Genomic DNA, 21,524 nt, shown 5'->3' with positions numbered 1-21,524 from the left:
ACAAAGTAAGCAACCCTTTGCCATGCTTATTGGGGGACATCAAATTTGTTGGGTACCTTCTTCAGTAATTGTTCTTCAGAAGGGGATTCACTGATTTGAACCAAACCATTCATTACTCAGAAATTGATGGAAATACTCTGGCAGGTCAGCTAGCATCTGTGGAGAAAGAAAACAGTTGGCACTTCGTGTTGATGTCTTTTTGTCAGAACCCACCTTCGGTCACCGACCTAAAACATTAGCTCTGACCCAAATTTTCATCCCTGGGTTGAGTTTGCAGGTCAGTGGATTTCCCAGCTCAATGAGCCTGACTTTTAAAAATGCCCATCTACAAGTTGGACTTTCAGTTGGGTGGGTGAACTGAAACAAGAGACAGGGCAGGCAACCCCGGAATGAAAGCACAGGCTGTCAGGAGCAGAGGTGGGCTGGGTGCAAGGCATTAATAAAAAATCCCTCCCACCATCACCAAATCCAACACATACTCCTTATACCTCATCCATGTCAACATATGCCAAATTAGTGCCTCTCTATGCATTTGCTTCCATAGGGCTACACCAACTTAGTGCCACTCTACCTAACCCTCATTATACTTACAATGCCAACATAGTGCCAACTTATGCCAATCCATGCCCTTATTCTCTCCATACCAACTCACCTAGTATCCTTGGACAGTTTCTTGACAGCTTTGACACATTCTTTGACATATTTGACATTTCCTGGAAAGCTTTGATAGTTTTGACACTTTCTGAAGGGCTCTGACAACTTTGACAGTTTTTATATTTCCTGGATAGCTTTGACAGGTCTGACATCTGGACAGATCCTTGCCAGATGAATAGCTCTTTAACATTTCCTTGATTGCCAGACAGCTCTTTGACAGCTTGACAATTCCAATGGGTTTGTGTATAACCCTGTTCACTTTCAACAATTCCAAAGGGTGCCTGATCTCTCCCAAAGGTGCACTGCTTCTCCCACAGGGCATCCTACCTCTCAAAATGATGGAAAGAGTACAAAAAAGGTTTACCAAGATGTTGCCTGGTATGGATGATATTAGTAAAGAGAAGAGATTGAATAAATTGGGACTGTTCTCCCTGGAAAGACAAAGGCTGCAGAATGACCCATTAGAAGTTTATAAAATTATGAGGGATATAGATTGGGCTAACAGTTGGAAGCTTCTCTCAGGGCAGAAATGACGATTACAAGGAGGCACAAGTTCAAGATAAGGGGGGAAAGGTTCAGTGGAGATGCGTGGGGAAAGTTTTTTTGCACAGAGGGTGATGAGGACCTGGAATGGAGAGGTGGTGGAGGCAGGTATGTTAGTGGTAACGATACGATAATGGTACCTTATCTCTTCCCGTCTATCCAAACCCATCCACCAAGTTCAGACCTCCTCTTATCTGTTCTATTCTGCACACTCTGGGTTTCACACTCCTTTTCTTCCAAAATCCCAGCTGGTGATTTAAATGGCACATGTGCAAACTCCAGCCTGACTCCAGCCCTGCCCATGCAAAGTGGGGAAATGCGTCGCTCAGGGGGCTAGCCGGAAATTTTGCCCATTTCTGGGATATTTGCTACAATGGAGAGGCAACCCTTCCTGGTGAAAATCTGGGCCTTTGTTTCTCTCTCCCAAGATGTTGCTTAACCGGCTGAGCATTTTCACCATTTTCTGTTTTTATTTCAGATTTCCAGCATTCTGCTTTTGCATTCATGCATTCTCTTTGTTAATCAGTGTAATTCCTAGTAGACACACGTAACCAGCCAGTGATATGTTAAGAAAAAAGGAATTCCCCAGTTAGCAATAGGTCCCTATCAACAACACAGTGGAGTGAAGAATAAGAGAATTCCCGTCACTAGGTTTCTAATTCATGCTTGACACTTAGAAGGTTCTGAGAAAGTTTGCATCAAAGTTTCCTGGTCACAGTGCAATCTTTTGCTATGGATGATTGAGGTGCACTTGTAAGTTTCCCAGTCCCGGTAGTTCCACAAAGATCTTCAATAGTTATAAAACAGTGCAAAATTGTTTGTTTTTGTACAATTGAAAAACGTGTTGTTTGCGATGCATCACATGGCATTCATTCTCTGAACCTCCAGATCGAGACTAAGTAAATGCACTAAGCTGGCAATCAAAATACTTTTGTTTGTATAAGCAACTGAGGGCGATGCATGTAGGTGTTACTCAAGTATTCAATATTTGCTAATGCACACATTTATCACATTTTCATTTTATTAGCATGAATCATATGGTCATATAGTTATGCAATGATTGATTACAAACACAAATATATTTATCAGACCAGGATTACTTTGCTCATGGGTGGGAAATAGCTATGAAAGGCATTTTTAACTAATGATTTTTCTACAAGTTGAAGAAATCTTATAAAGCCCAGTAGTCATCTATCAATTGTGAGGATATACCTAAGCACACATTCTAAAATACGTAATTTGGTAGTATTGAAGCTACTGCCAGCTGTCTTGGATTTTTTAAAAAAACTTTATTGCACTGACATGGTGGCACAGTGGTTAGTACTGCTGCCTCACAGCACCAGTGACCTGGGTTTGATTCCTGGCTTGGGTCACTGTCTGTGTGGAGTCTACATCTTCTCCCCGTGTCTGCGTGGGTTTCCTCCGGTTTCCTCCCACAGTCTGAAAGACATGCTGGTTAGGTGCATTGGTCATGCTAAATTCACCTTCTGTGTACCCGAACAGGGGCTGGAGTGTGGTGACTAGAGGATTTTCACAGTAACTTCCTTGCAGTGTTAATGTAAGCTTACTTGTGACATTAATAATTAAACTTAAAAAATATTATAGCAAAAAAATTCTCAATCTAATAAAGTTTAAAGTTTTCACAACTAATACACTTACACAGTAAGTTACTAATATTAGTGTTTTTAAATGGAACTGTTCAAAGGGAAGCTGCATAATCAGGCTGTTAAGATTTGAATTTAAAACGAGTAGTACTTTTCACCAAGTTTACATCAAATGATTGCTGAATTGGTCAAAAATTAAGTGGATTTTATCAAAATTCAGTCTTTTGTCTTCATTATGCCAACAAGGTTCCTGTTCTGTTGTCTTGTGCATTCAGTCTTTATCACATCAGCCTGCTTCAGTTTTGATCAGTTTTGTTGGCAGAAGGAACTTTAACCCTTCATCTTAAGGAGGATATTTACAAATAAGGTTCAAAACCACGCTCACGATGTAAATAAAAGAAAATTAAATTAACCTAATATGTCCCGTAATCCTGCAGACATTTATTGCAAGAAAATTGCTGATAATTTGAAAAGAAAACTACATTCTGCGCCTCCTCTGGCATTTTGACAGTAGAACTGATATAATGGCTGAAGAAAACTAGGTACTGAAATATTGGCTATCGTTCCCTGTACCAGTCCTGTTGGTTTGCTATTAATCACGTACAAGTCTACAAATCTGTCAAAAGTGTCTCCCCAATCTAATATAGTTTATACAAGTCACTAAATATGCTTTTCTGATAAATTGCACAAAAATATGCAATTAGATTTTGCATACTGAAAGATAGAATGTTGGCTCTGCTGGACTGCAAAGAATTTGATCTCCCTATATGACGACATTTTTGTTTATACACTTAAATAAAGCTTCCTTCTTAAGTTTAGTCAAAAGTCCGCCTGTGATGGACCTGAATATTTATTTTAAAATATCTACGAGTATATTTATTTTTTTTCAAAGACCCTTGTGGTCATCTGCATAAATCCCACCTATGCCACTGTGTGGTCAGCTATCAGTGGTAGTGAGGTGGGATCTCAACTTCTTTTCATTCAATCTTAATAAATTGTCACCTTGCCATCTGGAGAGAACCCAAGTGGAAACATTAGCCAAAACTGGGACTCACACCCAGATCTCCCAGTACTTGGAGCACCACACTGACGCATTGATCTACTGGGCCACCCAGAGAGGCATTTGTTTAATTAAATAGGAATTAGCATTTCCAAACAGTAATTGCCAGTCACAGATTTATGACAAAAATTAAAGATTAGACAGTGATTGCAATTACGCTATATACACATATTATTGTAACTTAAAAGAAATCTATTCAGATGATGCATTGTGGCAATATAATATGTTTCTTAAACAGCAGGTTAATATTTAAGTGTAACAATAAAAAGCGAATGGCTAACATAGATCATCGGGCTCATGTGACTAAATTACACGAGAGATGAGTTTAGCTTTCATTTGTTTTTATACAAGTGCAATAATATGGCTTATCATGAATGTATTAACTGGTAGACTGCTTTAGATTAGATGCAACAGTATTTGAAATGGAGTTTTAGAGCTTGGGGTGACATAGGACTTAAAAAGAGTTACAAAGTGGTCCCAAAAGTATCGTGCACAGTTACATATGAATTCCGACCAGTAAAACCCATCGATATGAAGCAAATATAAATCAAAACATGAGGGAATAATATCCCAATTTAACACAGATTTACTCATAGGTGCAAAACAAGATTGGCAAAAGAATGTAAATCAAGAGTGTAAACCATCCGTGGTGAGGGCCATCTCTGTCACACAGTGATAGTGTCAGAGGGAAGAGAACAGAAAAGCCAGCACTGCAGTCTACTCAGTCTTGTTTGTAGACTCCAGATCAGAAATCAGAAAATTTCTGGAATCAGAGAAGTTAATCCTGGAAGAAAGAAAAGGAGGAGGAGGAAGTCAGAAGGCTGTGTCACAACAGGATGAAATAAGAAAAAAGGAAGGGGGGGGTAGAACAGGAAACTAAGATTTGCTTCATATGATCAATGATTCAACCATTCATAAAATCACGGTAAATTAGATTTCCACATCAACTGTAATGCCAAAAATATTTAAAGTACAGTCTAATCTCCTTAATGTTTCATCCTAATTAATCCAGAAACTCAGCTAATGTTGGCGATCTGGGTTTAAATCTTGCCATGGCTATTGGTGGAATTCGAACTCAATAAAAAAAAATCTGGAATTCAGAATCTACTGATGACCATGAAATCATTGTCGATTGTCGGGAAACCCATCTGGTTCGCTAACGTCCTTTAGGGAAGGAAATCTGCCTTTCTTACCTGGTCTGACCTACATGTGGCTCCAGAGCCACAGCAATGTGGTTGATTCTCAACTGCTCTCGGGCAACTGGGGGTGGTGGTAAATGCTGGCCGGCCAGCAACGCCCTTGTCCCATGAATGAATAAAGAAAAAAATAATTTATTGGATTGCCAATGGATTATAATAACTGAAGGTGCTCTAGAACTTGTCGAACTTTCCAGAGCCTAAACAATGTCGTGACTGCATGGAATCCCACATCCCCATATCAATCCAGGAAAATATTGCAGGTGAAAAATTTCTTTCTGATCTACCAAATGGGAGCAGCCAACGTACACATCGAAAATCATGGATTTCATCAATAAGTAATAGTGGCTGGCCTAAGCCATAAGATGATGAATGGGATGGATAGGATAGAGATGGAAAGACTCTTCCCGCTCAAAAAAGACAATAGGACTAGGGGGCACAGCCTCAAGATAAAAGGGGGGCGGTTTAGAACGGAGTTGAGGAGGAACTTCTTCACTCAAAGGGTGGTGAATCTCTGGAATTCTCTGCCCGTTGAAGTGGTGGAGGCTGCCTTGCTAAATATTTTTAAGACGCGGGTTGATGGGTTTTTGATAGGAGAGGGGATTAAGGGTTATGGGGAGAGGGCAGGAAAGTGGAACTGAGCAGCGACAGATCAGCCATGATCTTATTGAATGGCGGGGCAGGCTCGAAGGGCTGGATGGCCTACTCCTGCTCCTATTTCTTATGTTCTTATGTTCTTATCACCACAATCTAGCTTGGCACATGAGGATTCTTATCTGGGGAAATACATTCCAAAGAGGTTGATGAACCAATTGCAAGAAATGTATGATTCTCTATATTTTGAACTAAAGAGGGATGCCAAGAGGTTTGAAAAATTAAGGTTTTCTTTTGACCTTTCTTTGCGAGTGAAAGTTCGGAGATTCAAAGATTATGGTCTGGATTTTATGCCACCCTATCTCACCCGGCACGCTTTCAGAAGCGTCACGTAAAATACTTTCTGACTTGTTCCACATAATCCAGGTAAATTGCCCACTCGACCGCACATACTTAGGCCTATTGAGGCTCGTAACTGCCAAATTAATTGATAATTAAGGGTATCAATCTGCCTCCACTGCCATAAGCTGGGCACCATCAATTGGTGGACATTCTGTGCACATCAGGGCAACATGTTGCAAGGTGCCAACCCCTCCACACACTCATCACTGTCTGCCCATAAAATCCTGTCCCACAGCCCCTCCCAAAGGCTCTCCAGCAGCCCCCTTTTCCAAAAGCCCAACACTTAGTCGTTTCTGGTTACATTACCCTTCTTCGTGAGCTTCCTTGCAGTCTCAGCAGTACCCACCATTGAGTTCTGGTGCTGGTGTGAGTCCTGGAGATGTCGCACATCTTCAAAGGGTGAGACATCCTGTCCACCGAGGGGTGGAGATCTGACCCTAGGCCTCTTTATCATAGAATCCCTACAGTGCCGAAGGAGGCCATTCAGCCCATCAAGTGTGCACGAACTCTCTGACAGAACAACTTACCCAGGCACAGTCCCCAGTGGTGAGGGTGAATGAGAACCCTGAGACTGGAATTAAGCCACATGCGCACACGCGTACACACACACACACACACACACACACACACACACACACACACACACACACACACACACACACACACACACACACACACACACACACACACACACACACATTCCCCTCTCTCTCTCTCTCACACACACGCATACACACACACTCCACCCTCTCTCATACACATGCTCACAGACTCACCCATCACACACTCATACACTCTCCCCTCTCTCACACACACACCCTCACACTCTCCATTCTCTCACACACACACCCTCACACTCTCCATTCTCTCACACACCTTCACACTCTCCACTCCTTCCATTCTCTCACACACACACTCACACACTCTCCACTCTCTCACACACACACTTCCCTCTCTCGCACACACACTCTCCACTCTCTTACACACACCCTCACACTCTCCATTCTCTCACACACACACTCACACACTCTCCACTCTCTCTCACACACACCCTCACACTCTCCATTCTCTCACACACACACACCCTCCATTCTCTCACACACACACACCCTCACACTCTCCATTCTCTCACACACACACTCACACACTCTCCACTCTCTCACACACACTCCCCTCTCTCACACACACACTCTCCACTCTCTCACACACACTCCCCTCTCTCACACACACACTCTCCACTCTCTTACACACACTCACACACTCTCCACTCTCTCACACACACACTCCCCTCTCTCACACACACACTCTCCACTCTCTTACACACACTCACATACTCTCCACTCTCTCACACACATACTCTCCACTGTCTCTCACACACACACTCCCTCTTTTATCCCCCTCTCTCACTCAGGCATACCCCTCTCCTCTGGGACTTGCCCTCCCACTCCTGACACTAAATGTATTGCTTTGTACTTTGTTTAAGAGAAACAGCAATGCTTGTACTCTGAATAGAAATGGAAGAGCAGTTCAACCTAGGGATGCAGGTTTGCCAAGTATTTCAGGGAGCTACTCAGGTTGGTTAGGCTGTGAAATAAAGCTCGTAAAAATTTAGGCTTTATCTCAAGAGGACTGGAGCCAAGAGGCAAAAATGAACCGATATAAAAGCTTAATAAAACCTCAGATAGAATACAGTTTTGGGCTTCACATTGTAGGAATGACATTGAGGTTTGAGAAAGTATACAGCATAACTTCACTCCGATATGTCTGTATGAGGAAATGCAAATAACGAAAGGGGCTGAAACTTCAGACCTTTTCTTATTAAAATAATGCAGATTGTGGGATGATACAATAAAATGTAATATGAAAGGATGGGACCGGATATATAAAAGTAGACTATCTCCTTTTTACCACTAGATTATTAATCTAGAAACTCAGATTTGGGGTCCCCCAGGTTCAAATCCTGTCGCAGCAGATGGTGGAATTTGAATTCAATAAAAAGTGTCTGGAATTAAGAATCTACTGATGACCTTGAAGCTATTGTCAATTGTCGGAAAAACCCATCTAGTTCATTAATGTTCTTCAGGAAAGGAAATCTGCCGTCCCTACCTGGCCTGGCCTACATGTGACTCCAGATCAACAGCAATGTGGTTGATTCTCAACTGCCCTCTGGCAACTAGGGATGGGCAATAAATGTTGGCCAGCTAGTGACACCTATGTCACATGAATGGGTTAAAAAAGGCACTTTTCAGTAATGGAGATGGTCTAGAATGCGAGGTACAAAGTTAATTGTTAGGGCGTTAGAACGGAGGGCAGGAAAGATTGTTTTTACATGCAACACTGTGAGGTTTTGGAACTGACTTCCAAAGTTAATGGTTGAAGCAGGAACTATGACATTTTCAAGATTAGGTCATATAAAATAAGAGGATGAAGGAAAAGGGATTGAGTGGATATGGGCACAAGTGGGTAAATGTGGTTAGTTCTAATTCCCTGCTTGGAGAGTAAACACTAACAATGGCCTGTTCACATATTGCAAATTCCATGCATTTTCATGAATATTTAATTTAGTCCTCAACCTTTGAATGGTAAATATTATTGTCCTTCTATCTCATCACTGATTAAGAAGCTATGGACACTGCTGATGAATTAATACAAACACAGAAAATACAAAATAGCATAAAAGCAATGAGCATTCATAGGCCATTTGCACTTGCAACTTGCTCTACCCTTCAACGTGATCATGTTTTCTACCTTAACTCTCTCTTCCCACATTATCCCCATGTTCCTTAATTCTCTTCATATCAAAAATCTATTGGCCTCTGTCAATATACTCATTGTCTGAACATCCATGGTTCTCTGGAGTAACATCTTAGGGGTTCGATTGACCAGAAACTGATCTGGACTAGCCACATAAATACTGTGGCCAAGAGAACAAGTATAAGGTTGGGAACCCTGCAGTGAGTAACTAATTTCCTGACTCCCCAAAGTCTGTCCCCTATCTACAAGGCACAAGTCAGGGGTATAATGGAAGTCTCCACTAGCCTGGATGGGTGCAGCTCCAACAACACTCCAGAAGCTTGACACCATCCAGGGTAAAGCAGCCTGCTTGATTGGTACCTCATCCATAAACATTCACTCCGTCCAATACCAACACACAGTAGCAGCAGTGTGTACCATCTACCTAATGCACTGGAGGAACTCACCAAGGTTCCTTAGGCAGCACCTTCCAAACCCATGATCACTACCATTTAGAAGTACAGGGCCAGCAGATATCTGGGAACACCAACACCTGGAGTTCATGTCCAAGTCATTCACCATCTTGACTTGAAAATATATCACCATTCCTTCACTGTCACTGGGTCAAAATCCTGGAACTCCCATCCTAACAATGTGGATGTACCTACACCTCCTGACTGCAGAGATTTAAGATGGCAACTCACCACCACCTTCTCAAGGATAAGTAGGTATGGGGAATAACTATTGACTTAGCCAACAACTCCCACATCCTGTAAATGAATACAAAATAATCCCCAAGATTCACAATATTTTGAGTGAGGAAGTATTGTTGGTTATGATTGAAGAATGAGGTAGAGGGCTGGCTGCAACTCAGAGAAAGGAAGAAACATTGAAAGGGGAAGGGATAGTGGAGGGGAAAGTGGGGAGGAGCAGCAATGGGGAAGGGATAGTGGAAGGGAAAATGAACAGTAAAGGGTAAGGGATGATGAAGGGGGAGATGGTGATTAGATGCAATGGGGGAAAGCTAGTGGAGTGGGTGGTAGGAAGGATCAGCAATGGGGAATGGAGTGGAAGGGGAGGTGGGGAGATGATGGCAGAAGGGATATTGGAGGGTGGGTAGGAAGGAACAGCAATGGAGAAGGGTTAGTGGAGGGGGGGGATAGAGAGAAGTAGCAATGGAGGAAGGGATAGTGGGGAGGAAGGGATAATGGTGATAGGGAAGAGAGTGGAGAGAGGATGGTAGGGAGAAACAGTGATCGGGAAGACAAAGTGGAGGGAGGTAGAGAGTATCAGCGATGGAGAAGAGAGTGGGGAAAGGGGTAGGGAGAAGCAGTGATGGGGAAGGGAGAGTGGTGAGGGGGTAGGGAGAATCAGCAGAGGAAAAAGTATCGGGGGGTTGGGGAGGAGGATTGATGGGGAAGGGATAATGAAAGGGGGAATAGGGAGGAGCAGCAATGGAGAAGGGAAAGTGAGATAAGGGAGGATCAGCAATAGGGAAGAGAGTGGGGAGAGCAGAGTTGGGAGAAGCAGTATGGGGAAGGTAGAGTGGAAAGGGGATTCGAGAAGGTCAGTGATGGGGGAAGGGAGTGGGGAGAGGAGGGAAGGGAGAAGCAGTGATGGGGAAGGGAGAGAGGTGGGGGTATGGTGGATCAGCAATGGGGAAGAAAGTGGGGAGGGAGGGATAGGGAGAAGCAGTGATGGGGGAGGCAGACTGGAGGAGGGGGTAGAGAGGATCAGTGATGGGAAAGGGATGGGGAGGGGATGAAGGATTGGTTTGATTTTGAGGAGCTTGGGCTAACAGGTTTTCTACAAGTCCTGTCAAATTTAACCGGGTCTGATTATAATTTTTCCTCTCTCTTGGCTGCGGTCAGCCAGATTAAGAGGCTGTCGCACAGGTCGTCTGTGGACTTTCAGCCACTGCCAGGGAGGAGAAGAGCCAGGGAAGATTTGGGAGGTAAGGTACAGGTAGGTAAGCTAGGAGGATCAGGGTCCAGAGCTGGGGAAGAGGAAGATGGGGGGACCCACAGGAAATGAGCTAGGTATAGGCAATACAGGGGAAAGTCAGAGGAGATTTGAGCCACATCAGGGGCTGGGATAGAGGGAGATCAGAATGGTTGGCATGGGAAGAAAGATCAAAGACCTCATGGAAGAGCTCTGGAATTCAGCAGGTTTAGGAGTGGGTGGGCATCTTTTATACTTCACTCATGGGCTGCGCACATTGCTCCCTGGCCAACATTTATTGCCCATTGCCCTCAAGATTCTGGTACGGAGCTCCCTACTTGAACAACTGCAGTCCATGTGGTGTAGATACACCCACAGTGCGGGAGGGAGGAAGTTCTGATTGTGGAGTTTGGTAAGTGGAGCAGGGTGCTATTACAGGGACATTCCTTTCTTTAGAAGTGACCTTGCCATGAAATATTGAAAGTCTGCCTTGTTTCTGATAACTTTTCAATCATCAAGAACCAATGGGAATAGACAAAAAGAGGAGAGTCTATTCAATTTAAAAGCAGTTACATAAACAGCTCCATGTTTTTTCAATGAATGATATGTGACAATATATCAAGTCCCACTTCTTTGGGAGAACATAATATAACTTTTAGAGAACAACATTTTGCTTCCTTGATTTTGTTTCTTATTTGTCAAGGGAACCGGTCAAAGTATCAATCGTCTTGGAGATTGAAGTCTCAACTCTTTCAGCAATGCACATAGAATCACAGAATCCTACAGTGCAGATGGAGGCCATTTGGCCCATCGAATCTGCAGCGGCCACAATCTCTATTCCCATAACTCCATGCATTTATCTGAGCTCGTCCTCCTGACATTTAGGGGCAATTTAGCATGGTCAATGTGCCTCAGCAGCACGTCTTTCAGACTGTGGAAGGAAACCGGAGCACCTGGAGGAAACCCTCATAGACATGGGGAGAATGTGCAGACTCTGCACAGACAATGACCCCAGCCGGGAATTGGACCTGGATCCCCTTTTACCTGGACGATTGTGATTATCTGCTCTGGAGAAATGATTGTTGTACAATTGTAAAACTTCTTCAATTCCTCCTCATAGAACCTGGTCTTAATTTTTCCATTTAGGCTAGGTTTTCACACGCAAAGATATATATATTTTTTATTGCATATTGATCTTTTTTAAAATTTAAGATTTTAATTTCCCACCACTGAAAACTGTGAGGCAGCCATGTTCAGCATAGGTATAAACTATCCTACTACATTGCACATCAGTGCACCAAAGACTACAACGCTTTCTCTGTCTTTGGTTTTTCCAAATTGGAGCATAGGGACAGGAGTAGGCCATTCAGCCCATCAAGCCTGATCCACCATTCAGTATGATCATGGCTGATTGGACACTTCCATGCCTTTTATCCACATTATCTCCATAATCCTTTACATTATTATTAATCAGAAATCTATCACTCTCTATCTTAAACATGATTGAGTGACTAAGCCTCACAGCCCTTTGGGGTAGAGAATTCCAAAGGTTCACAAGTCTCTGTGGAAAGAAATTTTTCCTCATCAAGTGGCTTCCCCCTTATTTTGAAATTGTGTTCCCTGGTTCTAGATTCCCCAACCAAGAGATGCAGCTTACCTGAATCTACTCTGTGTATTCATTTAAGTATTTTGTCAGTTTCAATGAGATCACCTGATCTTCTTCAAAAATCTGAAGGATACAGGCTCAGTTTGCCCAATCTGTCTTAAGACAGTTCCGTCATCCCCAGAGCAAGTCTAGTGAACCCTCTTTATGTAGACAGGGGCATGTTCTTCATTAGGTCTCCTGAAGTCGATGACTATCTCCTTTGTTTTGTTGACATTGACTCTGCCTACACTTCCCGCTGCCTTAGAAAAACAGCCAGCATAATTAAGGACTCGACGCACCCCGGACATGTTCTCTTCCACCATCTTCCGTTGGGGAAAAGATACAAAAGTCTGAGATCATGTATCAACTGACTCAAGAACAGTTTCTTCCCTGCTATCATCAGACTTGATGTGGAGATGCCGGCATTGGACTGGGGAAAACACAGTAAGAAGTCCCACAACACAAAATTTACATTATTTACATCACAATTTACATTATTTTGTGAATTGAGTTTGTGCCTTTATATGCCCTGTTTGTTAACTGAAATCCCACTCACCTGATGAAGCAGCAGCACTTCAAAAGCTAGTGGCTTTTGCTACCAAATAAACCTGTTGGACTTTAACCCAGTGTTGTGAGACTTCTTATCATCAGACTTCCGAATGGACCTACCTCACACTAAATTGATCTTTCTCTATCCCCTCACTATGACTGTAACGCTATATATTCTGCACTCTCTCCTTTCTTCTTTATGAGTGGCATGCTTTGTCTGCATAGCATGCAAGAAACAATACTTCTCACTATATACTAATACATGTGACAATAATGAATCAAATCAAATATGGGATGGCAATGATATCCTTTCTGAGGTAAAGGGACTAAAACTGTGCACAGTACTTTAGGTGTGGACTAACCAAGCTTTTATACAATTGAAGCAAAACTTCCCTCCTCATGTACTCTCACATTCTTGCAATAAAGGCTAACATTCTAATAGCCTTCCTAATAGTTTGTTGCACCTGTATGTTGGCCTTCAGTGATGTCTGGGCAAGACACCCAAGGCCCTTTCTACATTTTTTACCAATTTGCACATCTGTTCTTTCTACCAGAGTAGTGCAACCCTGCTTATTCTTTTTGTACTTAAATATAAAATTGTATGTTAATGTAAATTACAGTTTTTCATCTGCAATAAATAATTGAATTGGCAGAATTCTGGAATTCCTTAGAATAGGAAGATGGTGGTGTCAGGCAACAAGTAGCTGGTCTTATTTTCATTAAGAATTCAGATCACTTGTCAACAGTCTGGCAATATTTTACAACCTAAAATGTTAGGAACAGCAAAATACCCTGTAAGAGCTATTCCTTTTTTATTAATCTCAACTTCAGTTCCCAGCCTTATCATCATATTTCTCAATCTCTTCTCCACCAAAATATGCAGTTACATCTTGAACCCATTTGTGTTACTTGCTTCAATGGTCTTCATTCATATCAAGTCTATTACTTTCTTACTCTTAACTTACACATCTTAAACTTGTGTCCCCTGGTATTTGAACCCTTTGTCCATCTGGAAAAGGTTGCCCAAATCAACCTTCGTAGTCTTTGAAAAATTACCAGTGAGGCCACTTCAAAGTCTCCACTTTAGTTAAGAGGAATGTTAACTTCCTTAACATTCCCCGTCATTTGGATGCCCGAAGACATCTTAGTCACTTTCCGCTGTACACTTTCAATGGGCAATGATATATTTGGTGTAAGTGTGATCCCCAAGGGTTACAGTCATTTCCAATAGAGTTTTATTCACCAGTGTTCATATAATCGCTAATACTATTTGAAAAAGCAGTGAACAATTGGAGGATGGCAACTAGTTGAGGTCAAGTGTAGATTTTCTTTTGCGTGAATGAATTAATTTGTGACACACTTAGCAAACAAAAGGTTAAGTACAGGGTGCTACTGCAGCAGGCAACCTGCATACCTGTGGTGATAAGATAATTTAATGGTAATTAAGGCATTACATAAGGGCCTGCACTTAACCCTTTATTCATTAACAGTGCTACAAAATTGGTCTATTAATTTAATGATTGCAATTGGGTCGTCAAAACAGACTGTTTTCCAATTAGTATTTATAGTGTGCCTTTTTTTGTCATTTAAGCAGTTTTTGCTTTAAATCTGATTCATGATCTGAAATAGAACTTTCTTTCTCCATCGCCGGACAGGTTGGCAGAATTTATAAGAGCCACAATAAACTTTCTTTGTGCTGAGTCATATCAATCAAGAAAATATATCTTTCTTACATTTACAGATTAGATCTGTCACTAGTGCAAATGTAAAACTGACAGTAAATTCTTCTGTTTAAACCATGTGGTTTAATGGGAGTTAAAGGTTGCAAGCATCACCTCTGGAAGCAGTTTCCAAAAGCATCCACCTGCGACAGACTCCACTGTCCATTACAAAAACTTTGCCGAAGCTTATTTCTGAAAATGAAACAAGTTCATTTGTCTCATTAAGATAGCTTGTAAAGCTTTCAAATATTCTGCCAGCTACAACAGGTAAGGAATTATCAATGTTTTTCACTGGTTGATTTAGGTGTCTAACACAGGGTTGCAAAATATCAAATATTCTATGACTGGATCCAACCATGATTTCCATGATCGTTTTTCACTTTTGCCAAGCTCAGTTTTCACTCACACTAATACCTGAGCTGAAACTTTGTATCCTCTTGACAGTTGGGACTGTTCACTTTTGTCTCTCGCATTGTATTTTTGTCATACAAGCATAGAATCTCCAAGGTGCAGAAGGAAGCCATTCGGCCCATTGAGTGTGCACCGACCACAATGCCATCCAGGCTCCATTCCCGTAACCCCACATGTTAATCTGCTAATCCCCTGACACTAAGGTCAATTTAGCATGGCCAATCAACCTAACCAGCACATCTTTGGACTTTGGGAGGAAATCGGAGCACCCAGAGGAAACCCATGAATTTCTTATGGCCCCTCAAGAAACAGGAAAGGTTGGACACAAACTGCCATTCTGGAGGCCAAGAGAGTGGCAGGCAAGAGAGTTGACATGATTCCTGCTGGGCGGTGGGACAGATTTGAGTGAACTATAATGTAGTAGCCTCCCTAGTCAATCACTAATTCTCTCTTCTCTCTACTCCAGCCACTAGCAAGGCAAAGGAAGACTCTAAGCAGGCACCTCAGTCCCAGTCCCCAGAGCATCTCAGACAAGAATGTTGAGGAAGCATCAGAAGAAGACCCATCGTTTTGCTCACCTGCACCATCTGCCAGCACAGGTACACGCACCTCAGTGGATCCTAGTTCCAGGGAAGGCTTGGGATCACAGCCTGGTGATCACCTCACGGATACGGGTCCACAGCAAACAAAACCCTGTTTCATTTAGTTTCACTCAATCTCATCACAATGAAACATCTATAGTTCTACATCAACAACATGAACAAAGCTACTTCCTAGCTGACAATGATGGCTGGGTAAGACACATGTAACCCTTGCATCTTAGGCAAACATTATGTGAGCTTATGAGAATTGTTCATCAAGGTCAGTGATTATGCTGATGCTAAAGTCTGCAGTTTGTGGATGTTATAAGTAGTTGTCGCAAACCACTTTGGAGTCTTTTTGCCTAACTACACTTTATTTTGTGACAATGAAATCTTGGTTGAAATAGTATTCATCATCTCACTTTCATGCTGCCCAGCACTGTAATTCTCCATGTTTAAGGATGAATATTAGTCCATTATTAGACTCCGTTCTCCACCTGACTCAGTGATGGAAATTGGTTCCACTTGGTGACAGTAATGAATATATGCTCATCCTGATAAACCCATCCATTTACCTGCGAGGATTATGATTTGTTTCGGAATGGTCACCATGCAATGCTTCACAGAATCCCTCAGTGAAGTCACAGAATGCAAATTAATACACAATTCATGGCATCACTGTGAAACTTTGGGCTCAGAGATATGATTGGTCTTTGTGAGACGGACAATGTCAAGGACTGTAATGGAATGAAAATGAGGGTCCAACACACCTCCTGACTGCACAACTGTATCAATGAAGGGAACAATAATTATTGACCACTGTGTCAAAACTGACTGGGTGACCTCTCTCCTAGATGTCATGGCAATACAGGGCATAAACTTGGCAGGCTTCCAAAGAATGTAGGATTATGGGTGTTTGTCAATGCAGGCAGGAATTGCTGTTATTATGAATAGCAACGGTAAAGACTAGAAGGTGTGCAATGTTCACACCCAAAACATAGTCATATGCAAATAAGTTGGCTTAATACAAGATTGGTCTGCCCTGAGGCAGATCAATCTTAACAACAAGGTAAGTTTGAAAAAAGAATCAATTTATCTGAATACTTTCCCTTGGTCTACTTTGTCGGACATGCCCAATATTCACAGTTCACTTGCTTACTGTCAAGCTCTATCTACACAGCAACTGTTATGCTCAGACTGTCAGCTACAGGCAACGTTTACAGTGTCCTGTCATTTTAAGGCCGGTAACGACAGGTCACATTTACCAATCTAAGACTGGTAGCTATGAACTGGGTTTAAACTTTAATTACCCATCTGGGACAGGCAGCTAGATGCTGTATAGATACTGTACTGCCATTCTGAGACTGGTAGCTACACTCTGTGTTTATACTGTACTACTATTCTGAGACTTGTAGCTACAGGCTGTATTGATACTGTACTGCCATTCTGAGACAGACAGCTACAGGCTGTGTTTTTGCACTGTACTACCATTCTGAGCCTGGTAGCCACAGAATCAATTCCTTCCCAGCCCTACCTTGCTTTTACATCGAAGTTGAATTCTCTGTACTTAGGAGATGGCTCCCAGATGGTGAATATTAAATTGACTAAGTGAGCAGCCAGAAGTTCCTGCACCCTCAGAACATTTGAACCAACTTTATGCAAGTTTGTAAACACTTTAAAAAAAATAGGTTTGACAGGTAATTGTCAACTGTGTGGTGTCAAACCCAAATTGTGTGGAACAATTTCCTAAGAGCTGTCATGCTGCTGTACTCTGGGGCTGTCTCTGGAACTATACAGTAATTTTTGCATTGCTGTGAAGCAAAAGAGGTTTCTCAGCGATACTAAGGTGGCAGATATGGGGGCAATGCTGTGAGGACATGCTGCCAACGCATACTGGAAAACTGATTACAATGCACTCATGGCTTTAAGATATGTACTAATGGCTGGCACAGTTCACCCCATAAGTCTGTACTCAAAACCTTATCCTGTATAAACACATGTTTGAAGCAAGTGTCCTCGAACAATTAAAAACACTTGCATTAATTGAAGCAAAAAGAGAAATGAAATGGTGTGTTCCAAACGACATTTTGCTTTGTAAAACTGGTCCCTCTTATTGGATGGAACAGCTATAGAAAATGGAGGGGGGGGGAGGTGGAGAACATGGGAAATTACAGGAGTGTTCTCTGCCTAAACAATTTTCAAAATTTAAATTGTCTTTTATGTAATAGTTATGGCTGTATTCTCTAAAGAAGGATCTGCTTTGTATTCTGCATGTTTTAAATGGAGGAAGCAATTCTGTTTTCAAATCAGAACTTTTGTAAACATGAGTGTTAATGTCTTCTTAAACACAGTTAAATATTTCATAGTAAATTCAGTTATAGCATATTTCCATTGAACGCAACCTAATCTGCAATCAACATAATCATTGAATTTCAATACCTCACTGTACAATAGAAGTATTGAAAAGTTAAATACCCCAGAATAATGTGTTTAAATCATTTATTTGGAGAGTGAATGTTAAACAATGCAGAATAATATATAACATAATAACATATTATAATAATATATAAGGTAATAATATATAAGATAATAATATATAACATACTAACTACACAAGCAATGTTAAGTAATTAGCAATGCTACCACATGAATATATTGTCAGGTTGAAGCTTCATATTTCCCACCTCAACAACATATAATTCCTTATTTCAAATATGTTCTGAATGTATTTCTTGACTTCCTCAAGATCATGAAGGATTATTTTTAAGAATCGCTGTCTGCATAACAAGTTTAGCCACTTTGCACAGAATGAACGAGTTTAAACATTTTATCTTCAGACGTATTTATATTGCTACTGACCAAAAACAATGTCCTAGGTTAAGATTAATTGGTGCTCTCTCTACCCTTTCTCCTGCACGAACGTAAGATCCTAAATCACATGGACCTCAATGTCTTATTACATCTGAAAAATCAATAGCAGTTCCAATTTATTCAGCATGTTAGAAATGAAGTGTATCTTTCAATAAACAATTTCTCAAAAATAATACAAACGGAATAAATATTCTTTGTGAAAATTAGGCAACAAAACATCAATCAGAAAAGATACACCATTTTGTGATAACCAGAATATAGTAATGAGATAAAACAACTGATTTCTTTATTCTCCTTTCTCTTTCATACCTGGCAGCATATTGACAATCCATTTCTCCCAATGTTTACAACCTGCATATTGTGCTCTGGGTTGTGTCCATAACAAGGACTCTTTAGATGTGAACAAGTCGTTAGTCTGATTTTTACACACCTGCTCTTCCCGGCTGCTTTATCTTTCAAATTACCCCTGCATCAGGGAACTTTGAAAGTTATTATTCAAACTACAGTATCAAAAAAATTCTGTGCTTTCAAATCTGTTTCCATTTGGACAAAAAAATAAACATTTTTGGATTTTAAGTCCAGGTACATGCAGATTACTTTCCCTCCCATTTATTAGTTTACAGAATCTGCAGTGCAAAAGGAGGCCATTTGGCCCATCGAGCCTACACTGACAACAATCCCACCCAGGTCCCATAATCCCAAATATTCACTGTCCTAATCCCCCTGACACTCAGGCAATTTATCATGGCCAATCAACCTAAACCACACATCTTTGGACTGTGGGAGGAAACCGGAGCACCCGGAGGAAACCCCTGCAGGCACAGAGAGAATGTGCAAACGCCACTCAGGCAGTCACTGAGGCCGGAATTGAACCTGGGTCCAAGACACTGTGAAGTAGCAGTGCTTACCACTGTGCTACCATGCCAGTGTTTACTGTTAAGACAAGTCCCCACCTTACGGAATAAAGCACATTGTCAATAGAATGGGTGAATTCTTGGACTCAAACAAACCAAATGTCGAAGACTCAAGATTACCCAGCAAGTTGTCGTGTCATAAGTAATTAGAAATCCTGTTCAGTTTTCAATTATTTTACAATTAATGAGGAACTCATGCATTATTCATCAAGTTTTTAAAGCAATAACAAAAAGTAGCCGATCGCTACTTTCTTCCATTGTTCTCGTATTTATTAATTACACATTAATTGCATCTGGTCCCTGGTTGATTGCTTTTTTTTGTTCATTTGAATTTCAATAAACCACTGTTTGCTACATTCAACTCATTACATTAACCATTCCTGGCCTAATGTCCTGTATAACAAAATAGGTATTTCATTCTGGCATCTTCAGTTACGTTCCATCAATGCTTTGAAACTATGAGCAGAATTTTATGCTCCGCTGTCAGTGGGGGGAGGAGGGGATTCGGCGAGTGTAAAATTCCTTGGATGGAATTCCTACCCAATCCGCCTGCCCCCACCTGTCTGCAATTTTATGCTGGTATGGGCAAGGCCTCAGATGGGCCACCCACTATAACCACAAATGGGGTCCTTAAGTGGCCAATTATTTGCCATTTAGGGGCCATTTCCTGCCAGCCTCAATTTTCAGGCTGGCAGGAGGATTTCTATGGGCTGAGGAGAGAGAAAGTATTTGGGTAAGGACCATGGATGGGAGTGGGGAGAGCCATCTCCATCAGCAGCTTGCTTTTAAATTCATCCCCCTCCCCTGTTCCGTCATCTGGTGATGGCAGAATCTCCATACCACCCTCCCTCCCTACCCCTCCACTGGCTCTCCACCAACACCCCAGTTCTCCATTGTCATACACTACCCCCCTCTATTTCCCAGGTCTCCCCTACGTCAATCTGGATGGCCATAAAACATTAGACAGGGGTCATGGGTAGAGAGGTGAACTGGTGGTGTTGAGATGGCGGCACGGGCTCATTGGGCTGAAGGGCCTGTTTCCCGGGCTGATTTTGTTCTTTGTTCTTTGTTCCCCAACCTGAGTCTCAAACTTATTGCTTCTTTGACTCCAGAACTTAACTTTTAAGGACTAGCCTTGGGCATAGAGGTTTACAACATAAAAACAGGCACTTCAGCCCAACTTGTCCGTGCCAGCCAGTTTTTATCACTAAGCTTGTCCCAAATTGCCCGCATTGGGTCTTATCCCTCTGAACCCATCTTGCCCAAGTAACTGTCTAAATGCTTTCTAAAAGACAAAATTGTACCTGACTCTACTACTGCTTCTGGTAGCTTGTTCTAGACACACACCACCCCCTGTGTGAAAAAAATACCCCTCTGGATCATTTTGTATCTCTCCCCCTCACCTTAAACCTATGCCCTCTAATTTTAGACTCCCCTACTTTTGGGAAAAGATGTTGACTATCTAGCTGATCTATGCCCCTCATTACTTTATAGACCTCTATAAGATCGCCCCTAAGTCTTGCAAGCTGCAGGGAAAAAGTCCCAGTCCACCCAGCCGCTCTTTATAACTCAAACCATTATGTCCTGGGAGCATCCTAGTAAATCCTTCCTGCACTCTTTCTAGTTTAATAATATCCTTTCTAATAGGTGACCAGAACTGTGCACAGTGTTCCAAGTGTGGCCTCACTAACGTCTAACAGTTTTGCTTGTCATATTTGTAGTCCCATCCTTGTTCACCACAGCTTTTGATTCTGCAGAGACCAACTAGACTGGCCAGCAGCTTTCTGAGGTGAGTGAGGGGTAGATGTCCCGCCTCCTGCCAATGAATGCTTGTCGGAACTTCTGTTGTGGAGTTGGAAATTGAAATCACTGTGGGGCAGGCACTATTGATGGGATGTGTTTCCTGCTGACTGTTTAGGTGGTGAGAAGGGAAACCCCTCTATCTGAAGAATCATACGAACATAAGAAATAGGAGCAGGAGTAGGCCATCTAGCCCTTCAAGCCTGCCCCGCCATTCAACAAGATCATGGCTGATCTGAAGTGGATCAGTTCCACTTTCCTGCTTTCTCCCCATAACCCTTAATTACCTTCTCTATCAGAAGAAA

The 21,524-nt window shown here is 41.9% G+C and overlaps 1 long non-coding RNA gene across 2 annotated transcripts in view; it reads right to left on the bottom strand.

Annotated features, from left to right (window-relative positions):
* The window catches only part of LOC145342521 (uncharacterized), a 209,128-nt gene that overhangs the window by 2,242 nt on the left and 185,362 nt on the right, over nucleotides 1-21,524 (bottom strand). The window lies entirely within an intron of this gene.

This window comes from Carcharhinus amblyrhynchos, chromosome 4, assembly GCF_965287045.1.
Source record: "Carcharhinus amblyrhynchos chromosome 4, sCarAmb.v2.hapA, whole genome shotgun sequence".
Lineage (NCBI taxonomy): Eukaryota > Metazoa > Chordata > Chondrichthyes > Carcharhiniformes > Carcharhinidae > Carcharhinus > Carcharhinus amblyrhynchos.
Note: the sequence above shows the minus strand (reverse complement) of the source record. Positions and strands in the feature narration are given on the sequence as shown.